Below are 11,388 nucleotides of genomic sequence, written 5' to 3' on the forward strand. Positions count from 1 at the left end.
TTTGCACAATAGTGCATATCACTTCTTTTAGCGTTCATCCATTAACTTTAATGGGTGGCGAAAAAATGCTAAAAAACTCAGGTAGCATGTTTTGCTGCAGTTTCTGTGCCAAAACCTGATTCTGTGGAATAGGACTTTGTTTTTTTAACACTAAACTTTATCAGCATGCACAAGAGACAAATCTAGCAAAACCGCCATAGCCAAAAATGCATCAAAACCGCTGCGAAAAAAACAAGGAAAACGTGCTCCCCCCAATAAAAACACTGAAAAAACACCTAGTGTGAACTTACCCTTACAGTTAAAACTTGTAAAGTTAATGTTTTTCACCTACATTGCAAAACTGCATGAATTTGCTGTAAAGACGCATACAATTTTTGATGCTGTGGCCAATAATGACTCAGGGTAGGGTCCTATAAGTGTAAAATGATTGCTTATTATTAAAAGGGTCGCATCAAGTTTGGAAATTATCCCCTAGCCATAGGATATCGAAAAACTTTCCGACTGCTACCAGCCCTACCGAACCCAAGAAGTTGGAGCCTGGTGTGAATGGAGCAGAGGTCGATCATGCATAATGCCACTTCATTCTTATAGGAGTGCTGAAAACCAGCTGAGCGCAGCGCTCAGCTATCTCCGGAGGTCCCATAGAGGATGAATGGAGCGGCAATGTACATGATTAGCCACTGCTCCATTCACAAAGGAATCTTCAAAGCCCCAGTTCTTGGTGTCAGTGGGGGTCTCAGAGGTTGGACCCACAGTGATCATGAAGCTATTCCCTATCTCAGTGGTTACCACTGTAACCTTGTAGCTCCGGGATCCTGGTTTCGAATCCCAACAAGAACGACATCTGTAAGTAGTTTGTATGGTGTTCTCCAGTTTCCTCCTACACACTAAAGACACCGTGAAATATATAATTTATATTGTGAACTCGAATGGAGACAGTGATGATGTCTATAAAGCATTGTGGATACTAATGGCGCTATATCGGCAATCAAGATAAGAAAAATAAATTTGTGCATTTTTTTTTACATATTTTAATCCAATTTTACTCAGGGAAGAGGTGTTGTAAAATTATTACTTTACCCAGTTACAAATAGAAGCCCAAATCTGAAGATTTATTATTCATCTAGTGCCTATTGATACATTTGTTGAAATTTGCGCTGCTAATGTAATAAAGTGTATGAATAGGTAAAATAAAAATAGACAAACATGTCTAAAGATGTACCAAGTTAATTAACCAGCATGAGCCACTGTGATAAATTGGGCGCACTTTCACATTTTCAGACTGTTCAGAATAAATTTACTCTATTTAACCCCTTCACCCCCAAGGGTGGTTTGCACGTTAATGACCGGGCCAATTTTTACAATTCTGACCACTGTCCCTTTATGAGGTTATAACTCTGGAACGCTTCAACGGATCTTGGCGATTCTGACACTGTTTTCTCGTGACATATTGTACTTCATGATAGTGGTAAAATTTCTTTGATATTACCTGCGTTTATTTGCAAAAAAATGGAAATTTGGCGAAAATTTTGAAAATTTTGCAATTTTCCAACTTTGAATTTTTATGCCCTTAAATCACAGAGATATGTCACACAAAATACTTAATAAGTAACATTTCCCACATGTCTACTTTACATCAGCACAATTTTGGAACCAAAATTTTTTTTTGTGACGGAGTTATAAGGGTTAAAAGTTGACCAGCAATTTCTCATTTTTACAACACCATTTTTTTTTAGGGACCACATCTCATTTGAAGTCATTTTGAGGGGTCTAAATGATAGAAAATACCCAAGTGTGACACCATTCTAAAAACTGCACCCCTCAAGGTACTCAAAACCACATTCAAGAAGTTTATTAACCCTTCTGGTGCTTCACAGGAATTTTTGGAATGTTTAAATAAAAATGAACATTTAACTTTTTTTCACACAAAATTTACTTCAGCTCCAATTTGTTTTATTTTACCAAGGGTAACAGGAGAAAATGGACCCCAAAAGTTGTTGTACAATTTGTCCTGAGTACGCCGATACCCCATATGTGGGGGTAAACCACTGTTTGGGCGCATGACAGAGCTCGGAAGCGAAGGAGCGCCATTTGACTTTTCAATGCAAAATTGACTGGAATTGAGATGGGACGCCATGTTGCGTTTGGGGAGCCCCTGATGTGCCTAAACATTGATACCCCCCACAAGTGACACCATTTTGGAAAGTAGACCCCCTAAGGAACTTATCTAGAGGTGTGGTGAGCACTTTGACCCACCAAGTGCTTCACAGAAGTTTATAATGCAGAACCGTAAAAATAAAAAATCATATTTTTTCACAAAAATTATTTTTCGCCCCCAATTTTTTATTTTCCCAAGGGTAAGAGAAGAAATTGGACCCCAAAAGTTGTTGTACAATTTGTCCTGAGTACGCTGATACCCCATATGTGGGGATAAACCACTGTTTGGGCGCATGGGAGACCTCGGAAGGGAAGGAGCGCCGTTTGACTTTTCAATGCAAAATTGACAGGAATTGAGATGGGACGTCATGTTGCGTTTGGAGAGCCCCTGATGTGCGTAAACATTGAAACCCCCCACAAGTGACACCATTTTGGAAAGTAGACCCCCTAAGGAACTTATCTAGAGGTGTGGTGAGCACTTTGACCCACCAAGTGCTTCACAGAAGTTTATAATGCAGAACCGTAAAAATAAAAAATCATATTTTTTCACAAAAATTATCTTTTCACCCCCAATTTTATATTTTCCCAAGGGTAAGAGAAGAAATTGGACCCCAAAAGTTGTTGTACAATTTGTCCTGAGTACGCTGATACCCCATATGTGGGGGTAAACCACTGTTTGGGCGCATGGGAGAGCTCGGAAGGGAAGTAGCACCGTTTGACTTTTCAATGCAAAATTGACAGGAATTGAGATGGGACGCCATGTTGCGTTTGGAGAGCCATTGATGTGCCTAAACATTGAAACCCCCCACAAGTGACACCATTTTGGAAAGTAGACCCCCTATGGAACTTATCTAGATGTGTTTTGAGCGCTTTGACCCACCAAGGGCTTCACAGAAGTTAATAATGCAGAGCCGTAAAAATAAAACAAAAATTTTTTCCCACAAAAATTATTTTTCAGCCCCCAGTTTTGTATTTTCCCGAGGGTAACAGGAGAAATTGGACCCCAAAATTTGTTGTCCAATTTGTCCTGAGTGCGCTGATACCCCATATGTGGGGGGGAACCACCATTTGGACGCATGGAAGGGCTCGGAAGTGAAGGAGCGCCATTTGGAATGCAGACTTAGATGGAATGGTCTGCAGGCGTCACATTGCGTTTGCAGAGCCCCTAATGTACCTAAACAGTAGAAACCCCCCACAAGTGACACCATTTTGGAAAGTAGACCCCCTAAGGAACTTATCTAGATGTGTGGTGAGTGCTTTGACCCACCAAGGGCTTCACAGAAGTTTATAATGCAGAGCCGTAAAAATAAAACAAAAATTTTTTCCCACAAAAATTATTTTTCAGCCCCCAGTTTTGTATTTTCCCGAGGGTAACAGGAGAAATTGGACCACAAAAGTTGTTGTCCAATTTGTCCTGAGTGCGCTGATACCCCATATGTGGGGGGAACCACCGTTTGGACGCATGGAAGGGCTCGGAAGTGAAGGAGCGCCATTTGGAATGCAGACTCCATTATCCAACCCATCTGCGTTTCACCCCGTACAAGAATATTCAAGTGCATTTCGTTCATTTGAAACTGCAGTTATTCAAGATATTAGGAAAATGAAGAGAAAAAACCCAAAATACATCTCCCAAAATTTAAACAATCTTGAACGAAAGGCACTGCTAGATCTCCAAGAAAATAACGACATCATCATACGTTCAGCAGATAAAGGGGGTGGGATCGTTATTCTCAATCAGACTGCATATCAGGAGGAATCTGGTAGACTCCTGAATGATGAGATCACCTATAGGAAACTAAATAATGACCCCACTGAACGTTATGTAAAAAATCTAAACGTCTTAGCATCACGAGGTAAAGCTTTAGGTATTTTAAACAAAAAAGAATTCCTATTCATCATGAATAAAACCCCCAGTGTAGCAGTGTTCTATTATCTTCCGAAAATCCATAAAGATGCAAGGCATCCACCCGGGAGACCGATTATCTCGGGCATTAATTGCTTGACATCTAACCTATCAAGGTATGTCGACACACATCTTCAGAAATGTATGCCCATCATCCCAGCTTACCTCAAAGACACCAGTCAGGTGCTCCAAATATTGGAAAAAATACAATGGGAAAGTGGCTTTATTTTGGGGACATTGGATATTAAATCTTTGTTTACGGTAATAGGTCACTCAAAAGGGTGCCAAGCGGCAGAATACTACTTAAATAAACTAGCCATCTATAAGAAAACACAGATCCAGTTTATTGTGGAGAGCATTTTGTTTATTTTAGAACATAATTATTTTATTCATGACGGTCAGTTTTGTCTTCAAACATGGGGTACGGCCATGGGCACTCGCTTTGCTCCCAGCTACGCAAATATTTATGTAGCCAAATGGGAGGAGCTACATATTACGCTCACAAAAAGCCCCAATACCGGTCTGATTATGTGGAGAAGATTTATTGACGATGTGCTATTGATCTGGAATGGCCCTCAAAGCGAACTAGATGTATTTATTGCCAACCTCAACTTTAACGATTTTGGGTTGGAGTTTACGGCCACTACTAGTAAAACCGAAATTAACTTTTTAGACTTGAATATTTTTATTGAAGACAATCGGGTATTAACTAAGTGTCACCGTAAGTCAGTGGACTGTCATGATCTCCATGGCCAGAGAACTAGCATAAGCCTCTATAGGAACAAGCTCTTGGAAGATGTAACTGTACTGACCATGAACTAAACCTACCGCATCATCTAGAAGTAGCCAGGTAGCATGTCCTACTTTTTATCCCTATATGCCCAGCGCCGGCCGGAGAACTAAATAATGCTAGCAGAGGGAAATATAAGACCTGACTCACCTCTAGAGAAATGCCCAAAAGGAGACAGAAGCCCCCCACATATATTGGCGGTGATATGAGATGAAACAACAAACGCAGCAGGAAAATAGTTTTAGCAAATTTGAGGTCCGCTTTCTAGATAGCAGAAGACAGAAAGCATACTTTCATGGTCAGTAGAAAACCCTAACAAAACACATCCAGAAATTACTTTAGGACTCTGGCATTAACTCATAATACCAGAGTGGCAATTCCTGATCAACAAGAGCTTTCCAGACACAGTAACGAAACTGCAGCTGTGAACTGGAACCAAAATACAAAAACAAAACATGGACGAATGTCCAACTTATCTAGTAGATGTCTGGGAGCAGGAACAAGCACAGAGAGGCTTCTGATAACATTGTTGACCGGCAAGCATCTAACAGAGAAGCCAGGTTATATAGCGACACCCAGATCTAATCAGAACAGGTGAACAGGGAAGATGATGTCACAAGTTCAATTCCACCAGTAGCCACCGGGGGAGCCCAGAATCCAAATTCACAACAGTACCCCCCCCTCAAGGAGGGGGCACCGAACCCTCACCAGAACCACCAGGGCGATCAGGATGGGCCCTATGAAAGGCACGAACCAGATCAGAGGCATGAACATCAGATGCAGTGACCCAAGAATTATCCTCCTGGCCGTATCCCCTCCACTTGACCAGATACTGGAGTCTCCGTCTGGAAACACGGGAGTCTAGGATTTTTTCCACAACGTACTCCAACTCACCCTCAACCAACACCGGAGCAGGAGGCTCAACGGAAGGCACAACCGGTGCCTCATACCTGCGCAATAACGACCGATGAAAAACGTTATGAATAGAAAAGGATGCAGGGAGGTCCAAACGGAAGGAAACAGGGTTAAGAATCTCCAATATTTTATACGGACCGATGAACCGAGGCTTAAACTTAGGAGATGAGACCCTCATAGGGACAAAACGAGAAGACAACCACACCAAATCTCCAACACAAAGCCGAGGACCAACACGACGGTGACGGTTGGCAAAAAGCTGAGTCTTCTCCTGGGACAACTTTAAATTGTCCATCACCTGCCCCCAGATATGATGCAATCTCTCCACCACCGCATCCACTCCAGGACAATCCGAGGATTCCATCTGACCGGAGGAAAATCGAGGATGGAACCCCGAATTACAGAAAAACGGGGAAACCAAGGTGGCAGAGCTGGCCCGATTATTGAGGGCGAACTCCGCCAATGGCAAAAAAGCAACCCAATCATCCTGGTCAGCAGACACAAAACACCTCAGATATGTCTCCAGGGTCTGATTAGTCCGCTCGGTCTGGCCATTAGTCTGAGGGTGAAAAGCAGACGAAAAAGACAAATCTATGCCCATCCTAGCACAAAATGCCCGCCAAAATCTAGACACAAATTGGGTTCCTCTGTCAGAAACGATATTCTCAGGAATACCATGCAAACGAACAACATTTTGAAAAAACAGGGGCACCAACTCGGAAGAAGAAGGCAATTTGGGCAGGGGAACCAAATGAACCATCTTAGAAAAACGGTCACACACCACCCAGATGACAGACATCTTCTGAGAAACAGGCAGATCTGAAATAAAATCCATCGAGATGTGTGTCCAAGGCCTCTTAGGAATAGGCAAGGGCAACAATAATCCACTAGCCCGAGAACAACAAGGCTTGGCCCGAGCACAAACGTCACAAGACTGCACAAAGCCTCGCACATCTCGTGACAGGGAAGGCCACCAGAAGGATCTTGCCACCAAATCCCTGGTACCAAAAATTCCAGGATGACCTGCCAACGCAGAAGAATGCACCTCAGAGATGACTTTACTGGTCCAATCATCAGGAACAAACAGCCTATCAGGCGGACAACGATCCGGTCTATCCGCCTGAAACTCCTGCAAGGCCCGCCGCAGGTCTGGAGAAACAACTGACAAGATAACTCCCTCCTTAAGAATACCTGTGGGGTCAGAGTTGCCAGGTGAATCAGGCTCAAAACTCCTAGAAAGGGCATCCGCCTTAACATTCTTAGAACCTGGTAGGTACGATACCACAAAATTAAACCGAGAAAAAAATAATGACCAGCGCGCCTGTCTAGGATTCAGGCGCCTGGCGGTCTCAAGATAAATCAAATTTTTGTGGTCAGTCAATACCACCACCTGATGTCTGGCCCCCTCGAGCCAATGGCGCCACTCCTCAAACGCCCACTTCATCGCCAAAAGCTCCCGATTCCCAACATCATAATTCCGCTCAGCGGGCGAAAATTTACGGGAAAAGAAGGCACAAGGCCTCATCACGGCACAGTCAGAACTTTTCTGCGACAACACTGCCCCAGCTCCGATCTCAGAAGCGTCGACCTCAACCTGAAAAGGAAGAGTCACATCAGGCTGACGCAACACAGGGGCAGAAGAAAAACGGCGCTTAAGCTCCTGAAAGGCCTCCACAGCATCAGGGGACCAATTAGCAACATCAGCACCCTGTCTAGTCAAATCGGTCAATGGCTTAACGACATCCGAAAAACCAGAAATAAATCGACGATAAAAGTTGGCAAAGCCCAAAAATTTCTGAAGACTTTTAAGAGAAGAGGGCTGCGTCCAATCACAAATAGCTTGAACCTTGACAGGATCCATCTCAATGGAAGAGGGAGAAAAAATATATCCCAAAAAGGAAATTCTCTGAACCCCAAAAACGCACTTAGAACCCTTGACACACAGAGAATTAGACCGCAAAACCTGAAAAACCCTCTTAACTTGCCGGACATGAGAGTCCCAGTCATCCGAAAAAATCAGAATATCATCCAGATACACTATCATAAATTTATCCAAAAAATCGCGGAAAATATCATGCATAAAGGACTGGAAGACTGAAGGGGCATTAGAAAGACCAAAAGGCATCACCAAATACTCAAAGTGGCCCTCGGGCGTATTAAATGCGGTTTTCCACTCATCCCCCTGCCTGATCCGCACCAAATTATACGCCCCACGGAGATCAATCTTAGAGAACCACTTGGCCCCCTTTATGCGAGCAAACAAATCAGTCAGCAACGGCAATGGGTATTGATATTTAACCGTGATTTTATTCAAAAGCCGATAATCAATACATGGTCTCAAAGAGCCGTCTTTTTTTGACACAAAGAAAAAACCGGCTCCTAAGGGAGATGACGATGGACGAATATGTCCCTTTTCCAAGGACTCCTTTATATATTCTCGCATAGCAGTATGTTCAGGCACAGACAGATTAAATAAACGACCCTTTGGGTATTTACTACCCGGAATTAAATCTATAGCACAATCGCACTCACGGTGCGGAGGTAGTGAACCCAGCTTGGGTTCTTCAAAGACGTCACGATAATCAGACAGGAACTCAGGGATTTCAGAGGGAATAGATGATGAAATGGACACCAAAGGTACGTCCCCATGAGTCCCCTTACATCCCCAGCTCAACACAGACATAGCTCTCCAGTCAAGGACTGGGTTGTGAGACTGCAGCCATGGCAATCCCAGCACCAAATCCTCATGTAGATTATACAGCACTAGAAAACGAATAGTCTCCTGGTGATCCGGATTAATACACATAGTCACTTGTGTCCAGTATTGTGGTTTATTATTAACCAATGGGGTGGAGTCAATCCCCTTCAGAGGAATAAGAGTTTCCAAAGGCTCTAAATCATACCCACAACGATTGGCAAAGGACCAATCCATAAGACTCAAAGCGGCGCCAGAGTCGATATAGGCGTCAGTAGTAATAGATGACAAAGAGCAAATCAGGGTCACAGACAAAATAAATTTAGACTGTAAAGTGCCAATGGAAACGGATTTATCAAGCTTTTTAGTACGCTTAGAGCACGCTGATATAACATGAGTAGAATCCCCACAATAGAAACACAACCCATTTTTCCGTCTAAAATTCTGCCGCTCGCTTCTGGACAGAATTCTATCACACTGCATGCTTTCTGGCGTCTTCTCAGTGGACACCGCCAGATGGTGCACAGGTTTGCGCTCCCGCAGACGCCTATCGATCTGAATGGCCATTGTCATGGACTCATTCAGACCCGCAGGCACAGGGAACCCCACCATAACATCCTTAATGGCATCAGAGAGACCCTCTCTGAAAGTAGCCGCCAAGGCACACTCATTCCACTGAGTAAGCACAGACCATTTACGGAATCTTTGGCAGTAAATTTCAGCTTCATCTTGCCCCTGCGATAGGGACATCAAAGTTTTTTCTGCCTGAAGTTCCAAATGAGGTTCCTCATACAGCAAGCCCAAGGCCAAAAAAAACGCATCCACATTGCGCAACGCAGGATCCCCTGGTGCCAATGCAAAAGCCCAGTCTTGAGGGTCGCCGCGGAGCAAGGAAATCACAATCCCAACCTGCTGTGCAGAGTCTCCAGCAGAACGAGATTTCAGGGACAAAAATAGCTTACAATTATTTCTAAAATTCTGAAAGCTAGATCTATTCCCTGAGAAGAATTCCGGCAAAGGAATTCTCGGCTCAGATACCGGAGCATGAATAATAAAATCTTGCAAATTTTGTACTTTCGTGGTGAGATTATTCAAACCTGCAGTTACACTCTGAAGATCCATTATTAACAGGTGAACACAAAGCCATTCAAAGATTATAAGGAGAGAGAAAAAAAAAAAACTCTCAGCAGACTTCTTATTTCTCTCCTTTCTCAGCCAAGGATTTTAACCCTTTAGTGGGCCGGTCAAACTGTCATGATCTCCATGGCCAGAGAACTAGCATAAGCCTCTATAGGAACAAGCTCTTGGAAGATGTAACTGTACTGACCATGAACTAAACCTACCGCATCATCTAGAAGTAGCCAGGTAGCATGTCCTACTTTTTATCCCTATATGCCCAGCGCCGGCCGGAGAACTAAATAATGCTAGCAGAGGGAAATATAAGACCTGACTCACCTCTAGAGAAATGCCCAAAAGGAGACAGAAGCCCCCCACATATATTGGCGGTGATATGAGATGAAACAACAAACGCAGCAGGAAAATAGTTTTAGCAAATTTGAGGTCCGCTTTCTAGATAGCAGAAGACAGAAAGCATACTTTCATGGTCAGTAGAAAACCCTAACAAAACACATCCAGAAATTACTTTAGGACTCTGGCATTAACTCATAATACCAGAGTGGCAATTCCTGATCAACAAGAGCTTTCCAGACACAGTAACGAAACTGCAGCTGTGAACTGGAACCAAAATACAAAAACAAAACATGGACGAATGTCCAACTTATCTAGTAGATGTCTGGGAGCAGGAACAAGCACAGAGAGGCTTCTGATAACATTGTTGACCGGCAAGCATCTAACAGAGAAGCCAGGTTATATAGCGACACCCAGATCTAATCAGAACAGGTGAACAGGGAAGATGATGTCACAAGTTCAATTCCACCAGTAGCCACCGGGGGAGCCCAGAATCCAAATTCACAACAGTGGACTCTAATGGATTTATCGATATAAACAGCTGCCATCTACCTATTTGGTTGACTAATATCCCCAAAAGTCAATTCACCCGGGTAAGACGCAATTGCACCAAAATACAGGTCTACATGACAGAAGCAGAGTACCTAACTGGACAATTTTTAGAAAAAGGGTATTCCAAAGACTCGTTAGATGTGGCTAACCAAGAGATATATGAAATACCAAGAGACACTCTGATACAAAAAACAATGAGGGACAAATCTATTCCAATGGATATCCCTAAACAAATTTATCAGTTACCTATCATCACGCAATTCCATCATGGATATAAACAATTTACAAAAATTATCTATAAGCATTGGTCAATTCTGCAGTCGGATAAAGTGATAGGGGAACTGCTACCCAAACATCCAAAGTTTGTTTTTAGAAAATCGCAAACAATAGGTAACATTATAGCTCCAACAACCAACAAGGGCCCTATTAAGAGTACATCCTCACAGAGTCCAGGTTTTGTACCCTGTGGCACTTGTTCCTGCTGTGTGCGTACAAACTTCAAAAAAACAAAACAACTTAAATTTTTTAACTTCAATGGCACTCAGGAATTTTGAATTAAGGACTATATAACATGCTGGTCGTCGGGAGTCATCTATTTGATTAAATGCCCCTGCGGTAACATATATGTAGGCCGCACTAAGCGCAAATTGAGGGACCGACTGAAGGAACATTTTAACAATATAGAAAAAGGTTTTGTCGGCCATCCCCTCTCAAGGCACTTTAGGGAGCATCACAATAGGTCCACAAAGGGGTTAATATTTTGTGGCATTCAGGTAGTACGCAAGAACTGGAGGGGAGGTGACTATATTAAACTAATGTCACGTACCGAATCCAGGTGGATCTTCTTGCTGGATAGTATGGCCCCTAGGGGTCTGAACCATGAATTAGAGCTTTATGCTTTTAAATAGT

Source organism: Ranitomeya variabilis, chromosome 7 (assembly GCF_051348905.1).
Source record: "Ranitomeya variabilis isolate aRanVar5 chromosome 7, aRanVar5.hap1, whole genome shotgun sequence".
Classification (NCBI taxonomy): domain Eukaryota; kingdom Metazoa; phylum Chordata; class Amphibia; order Anura; family Dendrobatidae; genus Ranitomeya; species Ranitomeya variabilis.